The 24,907-nt window shown below is 36.8% G+C and overlaps 1 protein-coding gene across 10 annotated transcripts in view; it reads left to right on the forward strand.

Annotated features, from left to right (window-relative positions):
- Positions 1 to 24,907, forward strand: part of NRIP1 (nuclear receptor interacting protein 1) — a 105,547-nt gene that overhangs the window by 28,493 nt on the left and 52,147 nt on the right. For 5 of the 10 annotated variants that reach the window (XM_073010336.1, XM_073010337.1, XM_073010334.1 and 2 more), the window contains exon 3: positions 22,890 to 23,012. The exons of 4 other annotated variants lie outside the window; for them this stretch is intronic. The gene's annotated coding sequence lies outside the window, so the exon portion shown is untranslated. Of the gene's footprint in view, positions 1 to 21,617; positions 21,700 to 22,889; positions 23,013 to 24,907 lie in introns of all 10 variants that reach the window. One more of the 10 variants, XM_073010339.1, reaches the window with a different exon arrangement.

Below are 24,907 nucleotides of genomic sequence, written 5' to 3' on the forward strand. Positions count from 1 at the left end.
CTTTGCTGTTCATCAAGAGAGAAAATACAAAAGCTTTTGGTGAAAGTAATAAATTACCTGCTTAGAATGTAACAATTTCAAAGATCAAAGTTTTGTTAACTTCCCAAAATGTATCTTTAGTTTTCCATATTTAATTCACATTGGGGTAAAATATATTTTTTAAAAAGAATCATTTCACAGATTTCCCTAAATTTCTTAAAGATAACCCCAGCCTTTTCAATTCTATGTCTTAGGAATATTTTAAAAATATTGCTAAATAGTCTGCCTGGCTAGTGGAGATTCTAAATGGAACTGAATTTGGGATAATGAATTTTTTTTATTTGGTTAGGGCATTGTTCTGGTGCTAAGAATAGTATCTAGGAATGAAATAAGTTTCTGACTTTCAGATCTATGCCCCCTCCAAGAAAAACCCCAAATCTGAAGATCATGTGTATCTGGGTTGTGGGTGTAAATTAGTTCGCAGAAAGAAGTGGTAAAAGGTTAAAGGAGGAAATGAGTTTCATAGAATCAGCAGCATAAACAAAGATGAATTCTGTCGTCATACATAGACCCCGAGCATTTGGGCTGACTGTGGTTTTATGTATTTAAATGCTGAGATGGTGGTGACACGGAGTAGTGGCAGAAACTGAATTTGGGAGGAGGAAACAATGATTATAGTTTCTAAATCTTCCTTACTGTAACAAAATATGATGTGCAATTGGGATATCCTTTTGGCAACTAAATATATTTGGGAAGTTAACATTTTTGGCCACCCAGATTATGTGGGCAGTATACACAGCCCTTATTTTATTATCTAGGGCATAAAGTTTAGAAAATATTCAGCCTTTTTTTCCAGTGTTAGTTAAAAAAATATTGATCCTCTGGCTTTACTTATATCACGTACAAAAATTCTGAAAGACAGCCTGTTTATTGCCATAGAAATGGATATAACGTCACAAGGAATGTTACTCAAGTTACTTTTATAAGCGTTTTAAAAACATGAGCATGCAGTTTGTATTAATAGTGATACTCCTCTACTGAGTTACTGCTAATTTGCCATTTTCACAGTAATTTCAGAAAATAAGAAATCGATAACATTATTATATTATGTAAATACTCCCATGAGTTTCTGTTAAGGTTGAAAAGCATCATTATAGTATTTGTTACAAAGTCATATACATCACAATGCCTGTAATCCCAGCACTTTGGGAGGCCGAGGCGGGTGGATCACAAGGTCAGGAGTTTGAGACCAGCCTGGCCAGGACAGTGAAACATCGTCTCTACTAAAAATACAAAAAATGAGCCGACTATGGTCGCGCACAACTGTAATCCCAGCTACTCAGGAGGCTGAGGTAGGAGAAATGCTTGAACCCGGGAGGCGGAGCTTGCAGTGAGCCGAGATCGCACCACTGCACTCCAGCCTGGGCGACAGCGCGAGACTCCGTCTCAAAAAAAAAAAAAAAAAAAAAAAAGGCATGTACAATTTAAACTTAATCTGGTGACCACAGAATGCTGTTTCCTTAGCTTCCTTTTTTTTTTTTTTTTTTTTTTTTTGTGAGACGGAGTCTCGGTCTGTCGCCCAGGCTGGAGTGCAGTTACCGGATCTGCTCACTGCAAGCTCCGCCTCCCGGGTTCACGCCATTCTCCTGCCTCAGCCTCCCGAGTAGCTGGGACTACAGGCGCCCGCCACCTCGCCCGGCTAGTTTTCTGTATTTTTAGTAGAGACGGGGTTTCATCGGGTTAGCCAGGATGGTCTCGATCTCCTGATCTCGTGATCCGCCCGTCTCGGCCTCCCAAAGTGCTGGGATTAACAGGCTTGAGCCACCGCGCCCGGCCTGTTTCCTTAGCTTCTAAACCCTTTATTAGTGTAACTTCTCTTCATCTTGGTTACTTTAATGTCAAATGAGAGTTATCATGCAGACTTTGTTTTTATAGCAACATTGTATGAAATGAATAAATGTGAACTATTTAAAATTGGCTCAGGCATTTAGACTTGTTTCTGATAGGCTTATCACATGAATACTCCTTATTACCTTGTAAACTTGTATTTTAAAAGAAAACATTTATTTGAGATATAAGGATTCCTGTTTTCTCTTGAGAAGAGGCAGAGGTAATTGGGTTTTTTTGTGGCTGAAGCCTGTAATCCCAGCACTTTGGGAGGCCGAGACGGGCGGATCACGAGGTCAGGAGATCGAGACCATCCTGGCTAACATGGTGAAACCCCGTCTCTACTGAAAAATACAAAAAAACTAGCCGGGCGAGGTGGCGGGCGCCTGTAGTCCCAGCTACTTGGGAGGCTGAGGCAGGAGAATGGCGTGAACCTGGGAGGCGGAGCTTGCAGTGAGCCGGGATCGCGCCACTGCACTCCAGCCTGGGCGACAGACCGAGACTCCGTCTCAAAAAAAAAAAAAAAAAAAAGTTTTAAAACAAAGGGTTTATTTCTTTTTTACCTCTTGAGTAGCCATTAAGAGCTTCTGCTGTCACAGCCACAGTTAAATACAATGGTATGGAAAATGATAGCTTTAGAATCCTAAGATTTATATTCTTCACATATACTGCATCTTCTGCATCTTTACATATACTCTTCCCATCTTCACATATACTCTTAATCATTTAACCTGAGCATCAGTTTTTCGATCTGTAAAATGAGGATACATCTTACATCATAAGAATATTATGCAGAATAAATGAGGAATTATATAAAGTGCATTGATATCAGTGTAATGCTATAGAAAGATAATGTGTTATGGACAATATTGTTAATTATATATTTTTCAAAAGAAAGAAAATAGGTTTTTAGATGGTCACTCTTTTACTTAATAGCACGTCCTTCTAAATTAGGACCTTTCTTCCACACATTTTTATTTTTATTTTTATTTTTCATTTACTTTTGAGTTACTTTTAAGAGTTTCCACAAACCTCGGTCCATGCTTTTAGGATTCCTTTCAAGTTTGAACCACTTAACATCTGCCACCTACTGACCTAGTTCTTTCCACTTCCTCCTGCTCTCCTCTCCTCATACACACTTGCGTATTATGTTTGTTGGATGATTAACCTGTCTTTCATTTCATTTTTGCAAAGATCTAGATCAATACAGGGTTAGGAAAAACAGTTTCTGAATTTGTTTGAACTATAAAGCAAGGTGGTACATAGGAGTCAATAATAATATTCATTTTTTCCCCCCAGGAAAACAGTTTTCAGGGGAAACAATTAGTCAACTCCCACGTGGACTTGCTTTTCCTTTCATAGTGTGGCTGTGATAGGTTTTAAAAGGGATTTCTGCCTACATATCCAGGTTAAAAAAAGTTTTCAGTATAAAGCATGAGTTGGGAAGTGACTCACCACATATGGAACTACTTCAAAATGCATGCCCCTTAACTACTATTTGAATTTTTGTAGGTTTGTAGTTTTGCTGACTGCAAGAAAATAAAAGGCCCAGTGCCAGTTCTTACTGGGTCAGGATTTATTTTAAAGTACCAACATTTCCTCAGCTTTTTGATACTTACAAAGTCCTAGAGATTTTCCTGCACAAAGTTTTAACAGGCTTTCTTCCAGCAAGGAAAATTCAGGATGTTTATGCTGTGGTAGTAACAAAAGCAATGGATTTGGTGAATTTGCAATAGAAATTGCCAGAATCTAGATTACCCCAGGAACATATTTTTATTTAAAGAGTCTAGTGGGGTCCGGCAAAGACTTGTAATTATATGTATGTCTTTCACATAGCTCTAGAAACAAAACATTTGATGAATGATTTATAAACAGATGGTTAATTTTTCATGAAATGATCAGGAGACGAGCTGACCAAGGCAATTGACCTGACACTGCTGACGTTTATTGGGGATTGATTGTGGAATGCCTTACTGTGAAACACACTGACTTGGGTTTGAATCCCAGATTTACCCCTTAACTGGGCAAGTCACTCAACTTCTCTGAGCCTCATCTGTAAAATTGGATACTATCTATTTTATAAATAATGATTGAGTGAGATAATGTATGTCTTAGCCCTATTGTCAGTAACAGGTATTTACTTGTGTCTAATGAATAAAAGTTAATCATGATAACTGACAATAACCCACTAGATAATTGTTTTAAAACTACATTTCATGTTGAAAGTCACCATTAGAGTATAGAAGTATACTTGAGACTACTTAAAATCTTTAATAAACTGCATTTCAGCCAAAGAAGTGTTTATGGGTAAATGGATTGAAGTTGACAAAGGCTTGTGATGTGGTGATTTTGAACAAGACCAGATAACCTAGGTATGAACCCCAACTCTGCCGCTGCCACTTACTTACTATTGCTGACTATGGGCAAATCACCTTACCTCCCTAAGGCTCAGTGTTCTCATCTGTAAAATGGGGATCTCTTCATAGAGTTATTTGAGAATTACTGTATAGGAATTAAGCCTGCATAAAGCATTTAATGCAGTTCTGACATTGTATGGGGTATTTTTTCTTTTCTTTTTTTTTTTTTTGAGACAAGAGTCTCGCTCTTTTGCCCAGGCGGGAACGCAGTGGCGCGATCAGGGCTCACTGCAAACCCCGTCTCCTGGGTTCACGCCATTCTCCTGCCTCAGCCTCCCGAGTAGCTGGGACTACAGGCGCCCGCCACCACGCCCAGCTAATTTTTTGTATTTTTAGTAGAAATGGTGTTTCACTGTGTTAGCCAGGATGGTCTCGATCTCCTGACCTTGTGATCCGCCCGCCTTGGCCTCCCAAAGTGCTGGGATTATAGGCGTCAGCCACTGTGCCTGGCCAGTATGCAGTATTTTTTAGTTTTTTGTATTATTCCTTAGATACCTCTTTAGAAATGACCTTGACTACCTGCGGGAAATGTAATTCTGAATTTTTTTAATGTAATGATTAATGTTTGAATTTTGGGATTAGATACATTTTAATTTTTGTTTGACTAGTGCTTATCCAGTTAACTTACATTGAGATAAGGTACTTCAGAGATGATCATTTTAATTTTTCAGCTTTCTCAGTGGCCCATTATTTAAAGGAACCATATTTGAAATCAAACAGACTAGTTTATATTTTTGTAAAAACATTTTTCACATCACACACATCTTTTGGTCATTCTGTGGCTTCACACTTTTAATTCCAGTCTTAACTCACCCTTCTGCTGCCTCTTCTGCTTCATTTGCTGAATGTAGAGTGACTCAGAGATGAAGCAAGGGAGAGCAGAAGGAAGCAAGGATTGGATCTGAGATCAGCAGACCTCTGTAGTCAACCTTACAATGATCAGACATCCTCTCTGCACTAAAGTCCTAAGTTAAATTGATTCAGTTACTGCTTTTTGAAGTTTTACCAACAGAATAACTTCTATACCTTTGTTTACTATTAGCGAATATGGTGAGAAGGTTTTGAAGGACATTCTTACCTTTTTTCAGTGACTTCGAAAGTTTTTTTTTTTTTCCCAGAGCCATCATTCATCCAAATGTTTGTTCAAAAATGACAGCTAATAAAACTACTGATAACTAAACAATTACTATATGTTACAGATACTATGTTAAGTGTAGAGTTAGGTTTATTCTATGGAAAAGCTTTTTAAAATATCTTCTGTTTTGCTCCCATTGTGTCTATAGTAAGTTACTTGATAGTACAAGGAGTTTATTAGAATTTTCAAAGTTTTTAAGACTTTTGTGATGAGGCAGTGTGTGTTTGTTAGGTGGTTGTAGTGAGAATTTGAAGAGTTCTCATTTTGGATAGTCATAGTTCTGGCTTTGTTACTAATGGCTTGGTTTTGAGTTAAAAATCAAAACCCTTTGACTCAAAATTACCCCTTTGGGTCAGACTATCACTGACCTACTTCATTCCTCCATTTGAACCTAGGATTATTTCAGAGATGAATGAGAGCATCTCAGATTAATGACGTTTTCCTCCAACCGCCTGCCAGAGTGTATACACATAGAAAGGGAATTTGGTGATCCTCCCACTGCCTGCCAGACTGTACAAACATAGAAAGGGAATGTGGTGATCTCCAAGCGCCTTCCAGAGTGTATACACATAGAAAGGGAAGGTGGTGATCCTCCATCCGCCTTCCAGAGCGTATACACATAGAAAGGGAAAGTGGTGATCCTCCATCCACCTTCCAGAGTGTATACACATAGAAAGGGAATGTGGTGATCTCCAAGCGCCTTCCAGAGTGTATACACATAGAAAGGAAATGTGGCGTCCTCCAAGCGCCTTCCAGAGTGTGTATACACATAGAAAGGGAATGTAGTGATCTATTTTAACTTAAATCATCATCTCCTAAATTTATTTGGACTTGGAACCTCCCCTCCTCCCTCCTTACCACCCAACCTTCTCTCTCCCTTCTTCCGTGTTTTCCTCCCTCTGAATGAGCACTTACCATTCTGCAGAACGTTGTTATATATGTAGTCATTGGGAGCACAATTTTACCATTTAACTTATTAAAGCTCCATATTTGGACTGCCTTTGTTTTGGTAATATGTTTATTTTCAATTCTTAATTAAGAGAAAACCCTGTTTATAACATATTATTCCTATGAGAAAATATGATTTCCATTGAAAGATCTTGTTTCATTATCATGTAACCTGTTCTCTAGGCATGCAACATGATGAAAGGGAAACCACCTGACTACCACCAGGTAAATGAATCCAACTTAGTGTTAGTTTGACTTAACCCATTGTGCGAAACTGTGTGAATATTTGAAAAATTTTTCTGTGTTAATAAAAATATAAGTAATAGAAGGCTTCTAGAAGTAACTTAAACAGTAAGGGTATGTCTTCTCACCCAACAAAAAATTTGGAGTCTTGGCAGTTAATGAATTGTCATAATGATCTTATCAGTGTCCCACATGGTATTTTCTGTTTTCTCCTCTGCCGTCTTGAGTGACTTGGTGATGTCACTCTTCACGGTGGAAAGATGGCCATTTTCCCACATTTCCTGGTCACCTTCACTGGTCAGAATTACATCATATACCCATGCCTAGGCCCTGCGTCGTATTATCAGAATAGACATTATTTGCCACAAGTGGCTTTACCTAATTCGGATCGACCTCCTGAGGGGAAGAGAGTGAGTTTCAACAGGCAAATAAGGAAGAGGACACTGTGTGTTTGAGGAGGTCACTGCAGTGTTTGTCACAGCTGGTGAGGATATGAGGATTTGTTCGTCTCTGCAGACTCCCTTGTGAGATCACAAAATACAGATGTGTACTATTTGTTTATTTGTTTTACTTTATTGGAGACAGGGACTCACTCTGTTGCCCGGACTGGAGTGCAGTGGGGTTATCGTAGCTCACCACAGCCTCTAACTCCTGGGCTCAAGCGATCTCCTGCCTCAGCCTCTCAAAGCACTGGGATTATGGGTGTGAACTGTGCACCCCACCCAGTCATACTTATTGAGTGCTTACTGTATTTTGGTTATTCTTCTAAGTCCTGGGGATAGAACAGTGAACAAAAGAGGAAAATAAATTGCTACCCTCCTGGAGCTTACATTTTATTGGTGAGATAGACAAATAAGACAAAGCAATTCAATTTATGGTGTCTTATTAAGTGCTAAATAAAAATTGAAGCGAAGAGAGGAGAATGGAGGGTCTTGAGGGCAGGGGCAGGGGAGATGTCCATGAAGTTTTAGATGACACCAGGAAAGGCCTTACCCAGAGGATGGACTTGAGTAAGGGCTGAGTCAGCTTGGGAGCTAGTGATGCAGCCCTCTAGGGAGGAGAGTATTCCAGTCAAAGTTCCTGTGGCTGGAGTGGGGTGAGTGAGGGAGAGTCACATGATATGAGGTCAGAGGGGGAAGCCCCTAGAAAATTTTGAGCAGAAGAGTGGCCCAAAATCATGTTTTAGCAGAATCACTTCAGCAGTTGTGTTATGTATACCAAAGAGGTATCAAAAACAGAAACAAGGAAACCAGTGAGGAAGCCATTATTATAATTCAGGAGAGAAGGAGATGACTTCAATGGGGACAGTAAGAAGTAACTGAATTCTGGATTCTGGATTCCAAGGTAAAGCCCACAGAATTTGCTAAAAGATTGTATGTGGGTGTGAGAGGAAGAGAGGTATCTCGGATGGCGGCCTGAACAATTGGAAGAATGGAGCTGATCTGAGATTAGGAGTAACAGGGACTCAGTTACTGACATATTAAACTTGAAATGCTTGGAGACTTCCAAATGGGGATGTCAAATAAGCACTTGTTTATATAAATATTTTTTGGACCAATGTATATTTTTTAAAAGAATAATGTTGACCATTAATAATGGGAAATGACTTTTAAAAGAATATAATTTCAATAGTAACAGTAAAGAATAGGAAATAGAAAAATTAAGTGTTATATGGAGTGGATATTTTATTTCCATTGAACAACACAGGGAAACACTGGAAGCAATTTTAAAATAGAGTATTCAAAGAAACATTTGTACACTATACTTTTATTTAGTGCCTACTTTAGTGTTAAAAATTGCACATTAAATATACTTATTCTTTGAATCAGTGCTCATTTTTCAGCCCCAAAACCGTGTGAAAATATACATACAAAAAGAAATACACCACAAGGACTAATGGTGTGGATTTAGTTTTATGTCTGTTTTCTCTGTAACATGAAGCAATGATCCTTCTAAAGGAAATGTGTTATTAAATAGGTGATCTTACCCCATTCCAACTTCCTCAGTATTGTGTAGCCTGTAGTTAATGTGCAAGCACATCATTAAAAAGAAATCCAAGACCAGAGAAAGAATCAGTACAGTATCTTATGTGAGTTTATCAGGATGAATGGCTTCTTGCTCCCTTTCTTTTGAAGAGGAATTAGTGTAAGATGTCTTTTAACCAGATTATTGTACTCATTTGCATTTAACAAGAATGCAGCACGTAGCTAAGATTTTCAATCCGTGTGCATTACATAGAATGCCAAAAAGTACCTTATAAAGTACCTTTCACATGCTAGATACTCAAGAAGTATTTGGGTTGCAAATTTGATTTAGAATATCCTTCACATTTCTAACTTGTTTAAAAGATTTTTAAATATTATGCTTCATGCAGTGGTTATTGCTTAATAATGTGTGCTTTATCTGTAATGCAAGGTTGTTGAGAAAATTGAATTGTAAGTTTTTTTTGAGATGGAAGTACCATATGCTAAATATAAAGAGTTATTTATTGTGCAAATAAACTTTGCTCTTTAAGATGGATTAAGTCTTTCTCATCACAGTTTTGGCCGTCATGGTGAATATATGATTGCCGGCCTATGTGACCAACTAGAGAGAAAAAGGCCTGTTTAGATTTAAAGGGAAAATACATTTTGTTAAGAACCAAAATGTATTGAATTACTCCAGTTTACCTATTTCTCATGTTAAGTAATTTTTGCAAAATGACCCTCTTTCATCAGACAGTTGTGAAGTTTGCAGTAATTAAGTAAGCGAGCATTTATGTTAGCTTTATTAGAGACCAAAGTGGTGGGAGATATGAATTAGCCTCATTCTTTGATTGACCAAGCTCTAAGTTTTTATCTGCCAGTCAGTTTTTCAATTCTTTTGAGTGTCTCTCCCTATATACTCGTTTGGTTTTGTTTCTAACAAGGAGAATAAAGAAAATATGTTGCCTAACAGTTAACATTTGTTCATGTGTGAAAATTATTAAGATGCTAACCTAAACAAGATACTTGTCAGAGCTCTGATTTACCACAATATAGCCACTTATTTTCTATCATGTAAGTAACACTTGGTGTAAACAGGAATGTATTTGAATTATGAGGCACAATATGAAAGTGATCTCCCAAGAACCTACCATCGAGCCTCAAATCAGACTTAACTACCGCAGCTGCATCTGTTGGTATGTTGCTCTCCTTGCCCCTGGTGCCTTGCAACCACTGTCTTCCATTTGGTGTTAATAATTTATTGTCTTTTAAATAATACTGGTTTTTACATTAATTTTTAAATAATATGTCACCTTATGTTTTTGTTTTGTGAAAATGGTAGCATTTTGTGTGAAGTTTTCGGATACTTGCTGTTTCAAATTTTTTTTTAATTTGGTTTTTGTGGGTACACAGGTGTGTATATTCATGGGGTACAGGGATGATTTGATACAGGCATGCAATGTGAAGTAAGCACATCATGAAGAATGAGGTGTCCATCCCCTCAAGCATTTATCCATTGAGTTGCAAACAGTGCACTTACACTCTTTAAGTTATTTAATATGTACAGTTTTGAGACTTGCTTTTTCAACTCATCATGATTTTTTGAAATTTATTCATAGCTGCTGTATGTAGCTATAGTTCATTTATTTCCACTCCTGGCCAATATTCCATCGTGTGTGTTTATTTCTTCTCCTGTGTGTGGACATTTGTATGGTTGCTGGTCCTTTTGTTTGCTTGTTTTTGTTTGTTTTGTTTTGTTTTTGATATACTTGTTGATATACTTACATACATATATAGATGTACTTATATTCACACACGTATAACTGTTATAAGCATTGCTGATGTCAGCGTTCTTTTATGTGTGTTCTGAAGAAGATGTGCAAAACTCTGGGGTATATACCCAAGTTTAGATATGCAGAGAATGCTCAGTTATTTGAAAGAATATGAAATTGTTTCCAGTGTTATCAGACCAGTTTACATTTCATTAGTAATATGTCAGGAGCTTCTGTTGAGCTACATCATTGCCAGGTCCAAGAACTGTCACTTTTTAACTTTTTCCAAATTAGTAGATACAAAGTGGCATCATATTATGATCTTGATTTACTTTTCTGTGATAGCGAATGAGGCTGAACATCTTTTCATGTGTTTTTCTCATCATTGGTATATTATTTTATGAAATTCTTATGTCCTATGCCCGTTATGTACTCACAACTGTTATTTTATACATTTGTATTTTACCTATTTTTAGTTTTAAAGTAATACATACAGAAAAGTTACATGTACAATACAGTGGAACTTTTTTCCTCTGTTGACATATTACCCATGAATAAACAAGTATGTGTTTCTTCCTGGGAAACAAGGAAGACCTTGTCCTGGAAACCACAACAAAACCATCAAAGTCATTGATCATCACTACTATCTAATCCTCAGAGCTCATTCCAGTTTCCAAGTTGTCCCAATAATGTCCTTTTTAGCAAAGGATTCAGTTTAGAATCACACTTTGCTTTTTACTAGTCTCATCTCTTTAGTCTCCCTCAGTCTGGAACAGTTCTTCAGTCTTTGACTTTAAAGACGCTGGCATTTTAGAATACCATATCAGCCCGTACTTTTGGAGAATATCTTTTCCTTTAGGGTTGTCTTCTGTTTCCTCATGATTAGATCCCTATTATGAATATTGAGCAGGAATATCACAGAAGTGATACTGTGTTTTCTGTTTGCATCCTATGCGGTGGCATACAGTTTAATTTTGACCCATTACTGTTGATTTTTACTGGGATTACTTGATTAAGATGGTGTCTGCTAAGTTTATCTACTGTGAAATTACTCATTTTCCCTCTGTAATTAATAATTATTTTGCATGCAGGTTCTTTGAAACTGTGTAAAATCCCTTTCCTGATCACAGTTTTAGTGAATTTATTTGTATCAGTATGTGCACATGAGCCTGTATTTTATTCAGTGAGCTGTAATCCATTTTTATAGTTACTTATTTTGGTGCTAATCTTGTGCCTGATTTTGCCAGTGGAACCCCCTTCAGTGTCTTTTTGACATTTCATCGCTTGATCATACTGATGTCTCTAATTTCATTCCAATCCTATAGGCTTCAATTATATTTCCTTCCCTTTTTGTACCTCCTCTTACAGTGAGAAACCTGACTACCGTGATCCTTAGTGTTACTTTATTTGATCATTCTCCCTGTAGGTAGTCAATCTGCCATTTCTCTTGTCCCTCACCCTGCCCCCTAGTTTTACTTAAGCCTCAAAGCCCATTCCTGTGGAAGCCCTTCTCAGCCCACATTGATTTCTACATTGCATACCACAGTGCATCTTTTTGTGGACGCCCTTCTGCTCCAGCTTGGGCATTGATACCCAGTGCTGGACCACTCCTGTGCAAGGACTTCTCTGTCATCCTGCTCACCACAAACCACCCTTTTCTTAATTTATTGAATGCAAAGTGGCATCTTACTAGTTTTGATTTGCTTTTCTGTGATTGCTAATAAGGTTAGACATCTTTTCATGTGATTATTCACCATTAGTGTATTCTTTCGTGAAATGCAAGTTAATACCTTTTGTCCATTGTATACTTAAAAGTTTACATTAAATACTTTTATGTCATAAATTTTTAAAAATTTTAAAATAACACATCCAATAACAAGTGCAATACAGATCTGGAGCTTAGGCTTGAATTCCCCGTACCACATAATTTCTCCCACTCCACAGTGACACTCACCTCCTCCTGCTTGAACTCTCTCACACCTCTTATTAGGGCTACCCCCTCTCTGTTTTGCCCGTTTTTAATTAAAATATTATAGGACACACACACACACACATATTCTAGATACCAAAGTTTTGTGTGTGTGTGTGTATGAGAGAAAGAGAGTCTCTGTCTGTCGCCCAGGCTGGAGTGCAGTGATGCGATCTCAGCTCACTGCAACCTCTGCGTCCTGGGTTCAAGCAATTCCCCTGCTTCAGCCTCGCTAGTAGCTGGGATTACAGGTGCCCGCCACCACACCCAGCTAAGTTTTGTATTTTAGTAGAGACAGGGTTTCACGAAATGTTGGCCAGGCTGGTCTTGAACTCCTGACCTCAAATGATTCACCCACCTTGGCCTCCCAAAGTGCTGGGTTTATAGGCATGAGCCATCACACCAACCCCCAATTTTTTCGGCACATCTTCTGCTGTTGTATTTTTGATGAATGAAGTTTTCAATTTGAATGCATTTGAATTTATTAATCTTAATACTTTATGTATAGTTAACCCTTTCTGTGTCTTAAGGAAACGTTTCCTACTATGAGATCATAAAGATATCCTCTTATATTTTGTATTAAAAATACTGAAGATGTGCGTTCTCTATTTAAAACGTTAATCCCTCTGGAATTGATCGTTTATATGTTAGACCGCAGGAGTCCACTTTTGCCTCAGTGGATAACACAGTGGATAACCCGTTGTTTCAGCACTACTGAATGATGTCTGCCTTCACTGGGCATCTAAAGTGTAACTTTTGTCAAATATTTTCTCCGTGTGATGTTCTTGTTTTCCAGCAATCAATTTATTTGTCTCTTTTCCAGGCGCACACTAGCTTAATTGTTAGAACTTTGATACGTTTTGGTATCCGGCAAGGCAGGATTCCTACTATTTTCTTTTGGTGGTAGGATTTTTTTCTCTTTCATGGGCTTTTGCTGCTTCATGCAAATTTTAGAATTAACTTATTAAACCGTTTACATTTCAATAGGCATTGCATTAAAAGCATTTGTTTAATTTGGGAAGAATTGTCATGTTATGATACTGAGTATTTATATAATGAACATGGTATGTCATTCCATTTATTTGGATTATTCAGGTTTCATTATTAATGCCTTCCAATATATTGTATTTATATTGAACATGCAGTATTTACAAGTTACTTTTATTCTTAGGTATGCTTTGCTTCTGGATATTTTTTAAATGTTGTTTTCTGTTTGTGGCTGGTGTATAAAAATACAGTTTTTTTAAAAAGTATTCTTATATTTAGCCAGAATTAATTGAATATTAGCAAACTTCTGATAAATGTGACATAACTTCAAAAGCAAACAAGATTAGAGATCTAGGTTTTTACCCTGAAATTACTTTTGATGTTTTAATAAATATCAGGTGAATAGTCATTTTTACAGCTTTATTGAGATATAATTTACATACCACAAATTCACCTGTTTAAAGTGTTCAGTTCCGCAGTTTTTATGTTCATATAGGTGTGTAACCAACACCACAGTCTTTTTTCACAATTTCGTGATCTTAAGAGGAGCCCCACCCCTGTTAGCTGTCACTCTCCATTTCCATCCTTTCCCACCCCAGCCCTGGATAACTGCTGATCTTTCTGTCTAGATTAATTTGCCTCTTCTGTACATTCCACAGAAATGGGATCACATGTGATTTTTAGTGATTGGCTTCTTTCGCTCAGCATAATAAAGTTTGTCTATGTTTTAGCATGTGTCAGCACTTCCTTCCTTTTTGTGACTAAATAATATTTCCTAGTATGGATTTATCACATTTTATCTGCTTATCAGTTGATGGACATTAGGTTATTTCCCTTCTGTATATACATAGGAGTGGAATTCCTGGGTCATGTAGTAACTTGATGTTGCTTTTTAGGGAACTATCTGTTCCTCTGAACGGCTACACCGCATTTTACATTCCCACCAGAAGTGTATGAAGAAGGTGAATAGTCATCTTAATTCTACTTTTGTTTTCTCCAAAGAGTAATTGTAATACATTAGGTTTATCTTAAAGTATGATTGTTATTTAATGAGAGAAGTGGCAACATATTTTACATCAGACTCATTTTTTTCTTCAACTTGTAAGTTCTAGGGCACATGTGCAGGATGCGCTAGTTTTTTTACATAGGTAAACGTGTGCCATGTGGTTTGCTGCACAGATCAGCCCGTCACTTAGATGTTAAGCCCAGCATCCGTTAGCTATTCTTCCTGATGCTTTCCCTCCCCTCGCAGCTCCCACCCAGCAGGCCCAGTGTGTAATGTTCCCCAGAAGTGTATCCCTGTATTCTCATCATTTAGCTCCCACTTTTAAGTGACAACATGCAGTACTTGGTTTTCTGTTCCTGCATTAGCTTGCTGAGGACAATGACTTCTATCCATGTCCCTGCAAAGGACATGATCTCATTCCTTTTTATAGCTGCTTAGTATTCCATGGTATATATGTACCTCATTTTCTTTATCCAGTCTATCACTGATGGGCATTTGGGTTGATTCCATGTCGTGGCTGTCGTGAATAGTGCTGCAGTGAACATACATGTGCATGTGTCTTTATAATAGAATGATTTGTAATCCTTTGGGTGTATACCCAGTAATGGGAGTGCTGGGTCAAATGGTATTTCTGCCTCTAGGTCTTTGAGGAGTTGCCACACTGTCTTCCACAGTGGTTAAACTAATTTACACTCCACAGCAATGTAAAGTATTCTTTTTTCTCCACAGCCTTGTCATCATCTGTTGTTTTCTGACTCTTTAATAATCACCGTTCTGACAGGCATGAGATGGTGTCTCATTATGGTTTTGATTTGCATTTCTCTAATGATCAGTGATGTTGAGCTTTTTTATATATATGTATATAAATATATATAAAAATTTTATATAAATATATATAAATATTTGCTGACCGCATGAATGTCTTCTTTTTAGAACTGTCTGTTCATATCTTTGCCCATCTTTTAATGTTTTTTTTCTTGTAAATTTGTTTAAACTCTTTGTAAACTCTGGATATTAGACCTTTGTCAGTACATTAGACTCATTTTAAATCAGTTTATGATTTTGTATGTAATATGTTGTTTTTATTTTTCATGACTTTATTTCGACATATTTGCATGTATCAAGCAATTCATCCACTGTAAGTGTTCAGTTTGAAGGTTTTGAGTCAGTGCACTCAGATGTTGCAACCATCACCACAGTCCGGCGCTAGGACATTTTCATGTGTCCACAGCGTCCTTCACTCCCACTTCCAGTCTCTGCGTCTTCTCCTGCCCCAGGAGGTGATCTGCTTTCTCTACATACAATTCAGCTTTTTAAGACATTTCATATATGAACGGAATCATACAATATAGATATCTTTTTGGAATCATACCATATAGATATCTTTTGTATTTAGCTTCTTTCACTATTAAGTTTCTGAGGTTCATCCTTGCTTCCATGAATCATTAGTTCGTTCCCTTTTTTATTGGTTCCCGCTTTATGCTTGCCTTTACCAGTGGGTGAGTATTTGGTTTGTTTACAGTTTTTGGCTATTATGATTGTTGCCCATATCGCCATTTGTAGACAGATTTTTTGTGTACATATAGTTTCATTTCTCTTGGTTAGGTACTCCAGTGTAAAATGAGTCAGTCATTGCAAGGGTATACATTCACGTATGTTTCACTTGTGAAAAACCACCAAACTGTTTTTCAAGTGGTTATGCCGTTTTTACATTCTCACCAGCAATGGAGGAGGGCTTCAGTTTCTTCCTGTCCTCCGTAACCTTCGAGTTTTTTCAGTCTTTTTTTTTTTTTTTTAATGTAACTATTCTAGTGAGTGTGACATGTGACCTCGTTGTGATTTTACTAATATTTCATGTCTTTGACGGATAACAATGAGCATCTTTTTATGTGTTTACTAAACATTCATGTCTTCTTGGGTGAAGTACCTTTAAATCTTTAGTCCATTAAAACAAATTTGGTCAGTTTATCTTATTGCTGACTTCAAAGGGTTTTAGTATATGCTGTATACTGTATCGTCATCAATTATATGATTTGCAAATATTTTCTTCCATTGTGTGGATGGTCTTTCAATTTGATGACATTCCGTTTTTCATTGTTTGAAATGGATTGTGCTTTTGTTGTCCTATTTAAGGAATCTTTCTGTAACTTAAGTTCATAAGAATTTATCCTATTCCTTCTTCTAGAAGTTCTGTTTTAATTTTTACAATTCAGGCTCTAATCCATTTTGAGTTGTTATTTTTGTATGTTGAGAGATACAGGTTTACCCTTATTTATTTGTTTTCACATATGGACATCGAGCTGTACCAGCACCATGTATTAAAAAGACCATTATTTTAATTGCAGTGGCATATTTGTCAAAAATTAAATTACTATGAATGGGAGTTTATTCTGGATTCTATTCTGTTCCATTACCTATATGTGTATCTTTATGCCAGGATCAACACTATTGGTTACCATATAGCTTTATAGCATGCTTTGAGATTAGATAAGTTTAAGTCCTGCAGCTTCATACTTTTTCTTAGTTGTTTCAATTTTATTGGTATTTTATACTTTCATATATATTTTAGGACCAATTTCTAGAAAAAGATTACGATGGCATTTAGGTAGATCAATGTAGGGAGAATTGACGTCTTAGTAATATTGAATCTTTCAATCAACTGAATCTTTGTTCCAATAAACAAGTCTTCTTTAATTTCCCTCAACAGTGTTTTGTAGTTTTGAGTGCACATGTTTTACTCCTACCTCTGCTTCCCAAAGTGCTGGGATTACAGGCGTGAGCCCCCGCACACGGCTGCATTTCTTATATACTGGCAACAAACCATCCAAAAATAAATTCCATTCAGTCAAAAGAGTAACAAAAAGAATAAAGCTTAAGAATGAATTTAATGGCCAGGTGTGGTGGCTTATGCCTGTCATCCCAGCACTTTGGGAGGTCGACGTGGGTGGGTCACCTGAGGTCAGCAGTTTGAGACCAGCCTAACCAACATAGTGCAATCCCATCTCTACTAAAAATACAAAATTAGCCAGGCATGGTGGTGCATGCCTGTAATCCCAGCTACTTGGGAGGCTGAGGCAGGGCGACAGAGCAAGATTCTGTCTCAAAAAAAAAAAAAAAAAAAAAAAAAAGAAATGCAGTTGATTGTGGATCTTATCATAAACCTTTCTAAACCTTTTTTTATTAATTATTGTGGGCTTCTTGTAGAGTCCTTAGAATTTTGACAAGCAAGATCATGTTACCTGCATATAAGGATAATTTTAACTTCCTTTTCAATCTATCTGTCTTTATATTTGTTGCACTGAGTAGACATCAGATATCCTTGTCTTCTTCAGATCTTAGGTGGGGAAAGCATTCAGTCTTTCACCATTAGTATGATAGATTAGTTGTAGGCAATTATCTTAGAAAGGAAAGATTGTTTTAACACTGAAACAATAAAATGTATATTATTAATAGAATAAAGGACCAAAAACCCACATAAAAGAGTAAAAACTCACATGATTATCTCGATAGATACAGAAAAATCATTTGACAGGATCCAGCACATCAGTGATAAAAGCAAACAAACAAAACTCAAAAACTACACACAGGGAGGAGGGAATAACCGCTGTATTATACTATAGCGGTATAATAATTAATCGTGGAAGATGGATTTTTTTTCTCCGTAAAATGGGGACAAAGCATGAATGTTTGCCATCATCGCTTCTATTCAACACTGGACTGGAAGTTCTAGCCGTATTTTTTCTCACTGTAATGTTTATGCAGCCTATTTTGGAGCATGTGGAAATATTAAGGGAAAATAACCCCAACTCCTTTTCCTACCATCTAGAATTATCACTGTTAACATTGTGTTCTCTGTCCCTTCAGTATGGTGTGTGTATATGTGTGTGGGGTAACACATTAAAAAACAAATTTGAGATCGTACTTTATGCTCATATATCTGACCTAATTTGTTACCATGTTTCTCCTTTCTCATTACTACCTACTTTGGTCATCTCTCAGTTCTTTGAGCAGGCACATCCTTTGCATACGCTATTGCTTTTATTGGAAATTCTCTTCACTTTATTCTTTGTATGACTAGGACCTTCTCAGCTTAAATGTCATTTTCTCAGAGAAGCTTTTGCTTTTCCTTATCACTTTATGTAAAGTAGCTTCCTCTCTACCTCTTGCTTTGTTTGAAATCTTCAATTATTTTATTTTCTGTTTCCTTCTTGTCTCTTTCCCATGGGAACTGTGTTTGTCTTATTCATGTTGTAATTCCAGCACCTAGCGTAGCGTCTGCCTTTCTAATTTGTTTGGCAGTTTGTTCAACTCAGATGAATAGTATCTTGCTTTCTTAGCATTGTGTTCTGATAATTTTACCACATTATTAAAAAAAATAGATGTGTTTGAAAACATGCATTTTAAAGATTGTATAATATTTCATAATATGATGAAGTTATTTAAAATTTTCTTATTCATTAGACATGCTTCTTTTGTCATGATTCAAAACACATCTGGCATATTCTGTTTCACTGACTTGAACTGAAGGCTAATTTACCCACTTATTAATATAGGAAAACTTTAGGTATTAATGTTAGAGTAGTTTATTTTGTGTTAACTTTTGTTGGTTTTATTTAAATATTCTTTAATTTATCTTTTGTGTGGTCATAGATTTGTTTCAAAAGGAGGAGTATAATAATGTTTTAGTAGAGACCAACCATTAACATAAACTAATTCTAGAATGTGACAAAATATCAAATACAAATTGTGGGCTTGGAATACTTTTAACTTTTTACATGGAAAATGTAGGCTCATTAAGTTGATATGCTAGTGCCAAGTGTTTTGCAGTACCTGAATTGAGACCATTGTAGATGAACAGTAGTAGAGAAAAATCAGAATATATGTTCCAGAGAACTGCCAAGGTGCTGTCTTTTTCCAAAATATTAGGATTTGTATTCCACCGCAGCCCCTTATTGGCTTTGTGACTTGGGGTAACTTAAACCCAGCTTCCTCATCTACAAACTGGGGATAATAATAATCACCTTATAGTGTTTTTTAAAGATTATGTCTGTAAAAGGCTGATTGTTATGTCTGAGACATAGTAATTGCTCAGTAAACTATAGTTATCATTACCTGTTAAGTCTTTTAGTTCTGGGAGTGTTGGTAAGAGTAGGAGCTGTAAGGATGCCTTATGGTATCATCAACGGATAATGACCAATTCATTAATAATGTTCCTCTAAGTGGGCACTGTGGTGCACTTAGCTACTTGGGAGGCTCATTTGGGAGGATCATTTGAACCCAGGAGTTTGAGACCAGCCTGGGCAACATAGCAAGATCCTCATCTCTAAAAATAAAAATAATAATGATAATAATAATGTTCCTCTAAAGGTATTTTCTTTTACTCTTCTCAGGAGTTGGTAGTTTTCTTTATAGAATATGCCAGTTTGTAGGGTTTCATATCTATGAACCTAGACCAAAAAAGATTTAGCCCACAAGTTCATATTTTAATGAAGTTCCAGTAATCAATTTGGAGATTACTATTTGCAGCATTCTTTTTTATTCTTCTTTCTTTCTTTCCTTTCTTTCTTTCTTTTTTTTCCCCCCGAGACAGAGTCTCACTCTGTCACCCAGGCTGGAGTACAGTGGCACAATCTTGACTCACTGCAAGCTCCGCCTCCCAGGTTCATGCCATTCTCCTCCCTCAGCCTCCTGAGTAGCTGGTACTACAGGCGTCTGCCACCATGCCCAGCTAATTTTTTGTATTTTTAGTAGAGATGGGGTTTCACCGTGTTAGCCAGGATGGTCTCGATCTCCTGACCTCATGATCCACCCGCCTCAGCCTCCCAAAGTGCTGGGATTACAGGCGTGAGCCACCATGCCTGGCCAGCTTTCTTAAATATAGTTATGGTTACTTTATTGTTCCAACTGTAAAATAAAAGATTATAATCTTTTTGTCAAGAAGGAAAAAAGGTAATTGAAAACTGAACAATTAAATTCTACTGGAATTTCAGTGAATTGGTAGATAATGTTGATAACAGGAAGATGGGCGTGCCTTGAGTATTGCTTCAGAGATTGGGGATGGGAGACTTAAGAAATTCCCAAGGTCCCTACCACGTTCTAATAGGAGTACTCATGTAATTGCAGATATGGCTATTGTTAAGTTGATGTGTGATCACATCCTTCTAGGTATATATAATCAGGGCAAGTGATTGTTTCCAACTCTTCGTACAATTCCTATCTGAATTTATAGTCAAAGTTTGATTGAGTCCAAGGTCTATAATTTGGGACATATGACTTAACCAGCCCCGCTCACCATCCGTTGCTCCTCTGTAAAATGGAATCTCTGCTGATTTCACTGAGTTGTGAAGATCAAATACAGTCATGTCCATGATAGCATTTTGTAACTGGTAAAGCATTACTCACTTAGTGATGCTCCCTTTTATGTGTCAGACCTGTCTCTTTCCCACAGCTATTTGGTAGGGTGCCGCTGGTGGCCGTGCGATAGCTCAGAACTACATCTGTAATGTGTACTGCCTCTTAGGAGTTTTGTACTTGTGTTAGGGAGTGGACACTTTTAGTGTTTTCCTATTTGCATCATTTTATTTGTGGTGTTTATTAGAAAAGTAATATGTACATATTTACTGTAGAGAAATTAGAAAATACAAGGCCGGGCGCGGTGGCTCACGCCTGTAATCCCAGCACTTTGGGAGGCCGAGGCGGGCGGATCACAAGGTCAGGAGATCGAGACCATGGTGAAACCCCGTCTCTACTAAAAAATAGAAAAAAAAATTAGCCGGGCGCAGTGGCGGGCGCCTGTAGTCCCAGCTACTCGGGAGGCTGAGGTAGGAGAATGGCGGGAACCCGGGAGGCGGAGCTTGCAGTGAGCCGAGATCGCGCCACTGCACTCCAGCCTGGGCGACAGAGCGAGACTCCGTCTCAAAAAAAAAAAAAAAAAAAACAAAAAAAAACAGAGAAATTAGAAAATACAAATCAAAAAGAAAAAATAATAATTACCTCTAAATGCAGAAATAATAACTGCATTTACTTTTGTTTAAAACAAAAATTCAGTTATGCTGAAATAATGTTGTTTCCTGTTTTTATCACTTAATATAGTATATAATTTCATATAATTTAATTTTCTTGTATAATACTTTAATGACTACATAATATTCCATGATGTAATATACTGTAGTTTATTTAACTATTTCTAATTTTTTCATTTTGACATTTTATGGCTGTATACAATGCACTGCACAAATATAATAGTATGTATTTTGAACATCCTTATGGCTAAATATTGACACCTATCCTCCATGATTTTTTAAATTTAGGATAAATCTTAGACATGGGATTGCTGCATCGAGGGACATGTAACATGTTAAGGCATTTAATTTTTGTTACAGTTTTATCGAGGTATAGTTGATAAATAATAAACTGCACATATTTAAGATATAATTTGACAAGTTTTGACATATGTGTACACCTGTGAAACCATCATCACAATTAAGATAACATTTCTTTGTAATCCCTCCCTCTGGCATCCTTCATCCCCAGGCAACCCCACTGATCTATTTTCTTTCACAGTAGATGAATTTGCATTTTCTAGAATTTCACCCAAATGGAATCACACAAAATATGTTTCTTTTTGTCTGGCTTTTTGCACTCAGGGTAATTATTTTGAGATTTATCCATGTTTATTTTGCATATGTGTGTGTGTATTCTGTTTTGATACTGAGCAGTAAAATTATATTGTATGGATATACCATATGATCTTTCACCTGTTGATGATGGGCATTCCAGTTGTTTCCAGTTTTTGACTATTAAAAATCAATCTGCTGTAGACATGTTGTGTAAATCTTTTTATGGATATAGGGCATTTGATATTTATTGCCAATTTTTTTGCTGCAAAGATTACACAGTTGGTGTTTCGAAGCTGAAAAAGTTCCATATAAGAAAAACTATAGACCATCCTGGCTAACCTGGTGAAACCCCGTCTCTACTAAAAAATACAAAAAACTAGCTGGGTGAGGTGGCGGGCACCTGCAGTCCCAGCTACTGGGGAGGCTGAGGCAGGAGAATGGCGTAAACCCCGGAGGCGGAGCTTGCAGTGAGCTGAGATCCGGCCATTGCACTCCAGCCTGGGAGACAGAGCAAGACTCCGTCTCAAAAAAAAAAAAAAGAAAAAAAAAAAAAAAAGAAAAACTATAGCTACTCTTTTCTTTTCTTTCTTTCTTTCTATTTTTTTTTTTTTTAAGAAATGCATCTTTAGGAGGATTTATAATTTTTTGTACCTAAATTAATTTAGCACGCTAAGAAATTTGAAATTAACCAAGGGTAATAAACACATCCTAGCAACTATAAACCTTTTTCACAGCTTATTTTGTTGAAGCAGTTACTTTTATCGATTATTATCTGGAAAGCAAAGATCTGTTGCTTTCTGTTAATGAACCAGCATTCATAAACAATTGATATTTTCTGTCAAATGACTACTTTTGCATCGAACTTGAACAATAAAAGGTAATGGGCTAAGTTGAACTTCATCAAAAGGTGTTCCAGAATCTGGTTTGGAATAGATGCCAAACTATCTTTTCCCTCTTGTTAAGATACATACTTGACTGAAGGAGGACGGGGAATCTGAAGACTCCGGATGACATCAGGGCTACTTTTCAACAGCCTTCTCAGTTTTCTTTCTCAGAAAGCAGAGGCTCAGAGCTTGGAGACAGACGGTGAGAATATTTTTTTCCTGAGTTCTTAAGGCTTAATCATTATGACTTTAATATATTTCAGACAATTCTGTCTCAGTTATAAATTAGCTTCTAATTCAAAATGTGTATTATGTGCTTCATCTGTCCAAGTTATTTCATCAGGCAATGTGGTTTAAAAAATGAATGAGGTACAGTCCTTCCTTTAAGGAGCTTATATGGAAAGAATAAATGTAGATAAATAATGTAATCAAACAGTAAAAGAGGTTAAATGCCGTAAGAGAAATGGAGAAAAATATTCTTGAGAATTCAGTGTGTAGATTACTTCTAGAGAGAGGAACTGGGAAGCTTGAAAGAAGAAATAGTATTTTTGTTGATAATACTTAATTTGATTGATGAAAAACCAGAGAAAATGGACAGTTAATACAAATCCTAAAACAGCAATCCCTGATTTCAGATAAAAAGTTAATTACCGTTTCGAGGAAAGATAGAAAGCATGTTTGATTATCGTGTGTTTATTATAGTAGAGGCCAGTGATTACTTTTGGAATTATGTAAAATTCCTCTTACGAAAGAAAGAGCGTTATTAGCATTTCTGAGAAATGATAAAGTAATTGGATTAAATTAACACAAGTAGGTGGGCAGAGCAACAAAAAAGACGATGAGTGAGTGGTTAATTCTACTTGGATTAACACTTCTGTTTTCTAGTATAGCTACAACCTAAATGAATTTGTCATGTCTTAAGCTCTTGGACCTTATGCTGCTTATTTCTGGGAAGGAGAAATCCAAGTGAACTAGATGAAGGCATAATGGTTGATTATTGTGTTCATAATCAGTTGTGAATAGTTCAGTTTCATCTAGCTAACTGAAAAACTGGTCAGAGAGAGAGCAGATACAGTGTGCTGAAATTCACCGTGTTTTAGCTGACCACAGTGTTTCCAAAATGGAACGGCAACTTTGAGCCAAATTTGCTCTTTACCTGTAGGCCTCATATGGTTGTCGCAAGGATAATCCTAACTGCTTTGTCTTCACTCTTCTGATAATGTTCAGAAAACCTAGTAATGAAGTTATTTTAATCACCCACTTAAATGCTTAGCTTTTCTTGTAATTTCATCAAGAAAATCTTTAAAACATTATTTTTTAAAAGACTACATAAAATTACTAATAATTATTTGGTTGCAAGTCACTTTTCATATATTCATATATTGTTTCACCTCTAAATTGGAATTTAAAATCAACGGGGCAATTATTTGTAAATACTAAAATTGTTACTCAGAGATAATTAGGTGTTAATCACTGGTTGGTAGTCTGAAATCTGCTTTTACATTTGATGAAACAGTTGATATTGAACCCCACTTCTGAACTTCTAATGTTGTTAAAATTAACATTATAATCATGCATATTCCTGTGACCACCCCCCCCAAGATATAATTGGTTTGTTGTTGTTCTTAATTTTCAACACCTTTGTTTTACCACGTAACGAGAAGGATAAGCAATGCTCACTGGATCCAACTAAGAGTTGGATGAGTAAATTATAGGTAGCTGTCTGGTAAATATACACAGCCAATGAGTTCTTCTTAGAAAATTGTCAAATTTAGGTTTTTCTTCCAGATTAAAAAATAAAGACGGCCAGGCATGGTGACTCATGCCTGTAATCCCCGCACTTTGGGAGGCTGAGGTGGGCAGAACATGAGGTCAGGAGTTCAAGACCAGCCTGACCAATATGGTGAAACCCTGTCTCTACTAAAAATACAAATATTAGCCAGACATGGTGGCGTGCACCTGTAGTCCCAGTTACTCAGGCGGCTGAGGCACGAGAATCGCTTAACTCAGCAGTTGGGGTTGCAGTGAGCCCAGATTGTGCCACTGTACTCCAGCCTGGGTGACAGAGAAAGACTCCGTCTCAAAAAAAAAAAAAAG

Source organism: Chlorocebus sabaeus, chromosome 2 (genome assembly GCF_047675955.1).
Source record: "Chlorocebus sabaeus isolate Y175 chromosome 2, mChlSab1.0.hap1, whole genome shotgun sequence".
Classification (NCBI taxonomy): domain Eukaryota; kingdom Metazoa; phylum Chordata; class Mammalia; order Primates; family Cercopithecidae; genus Chlorocebus; species Chlorocebus sabaeus.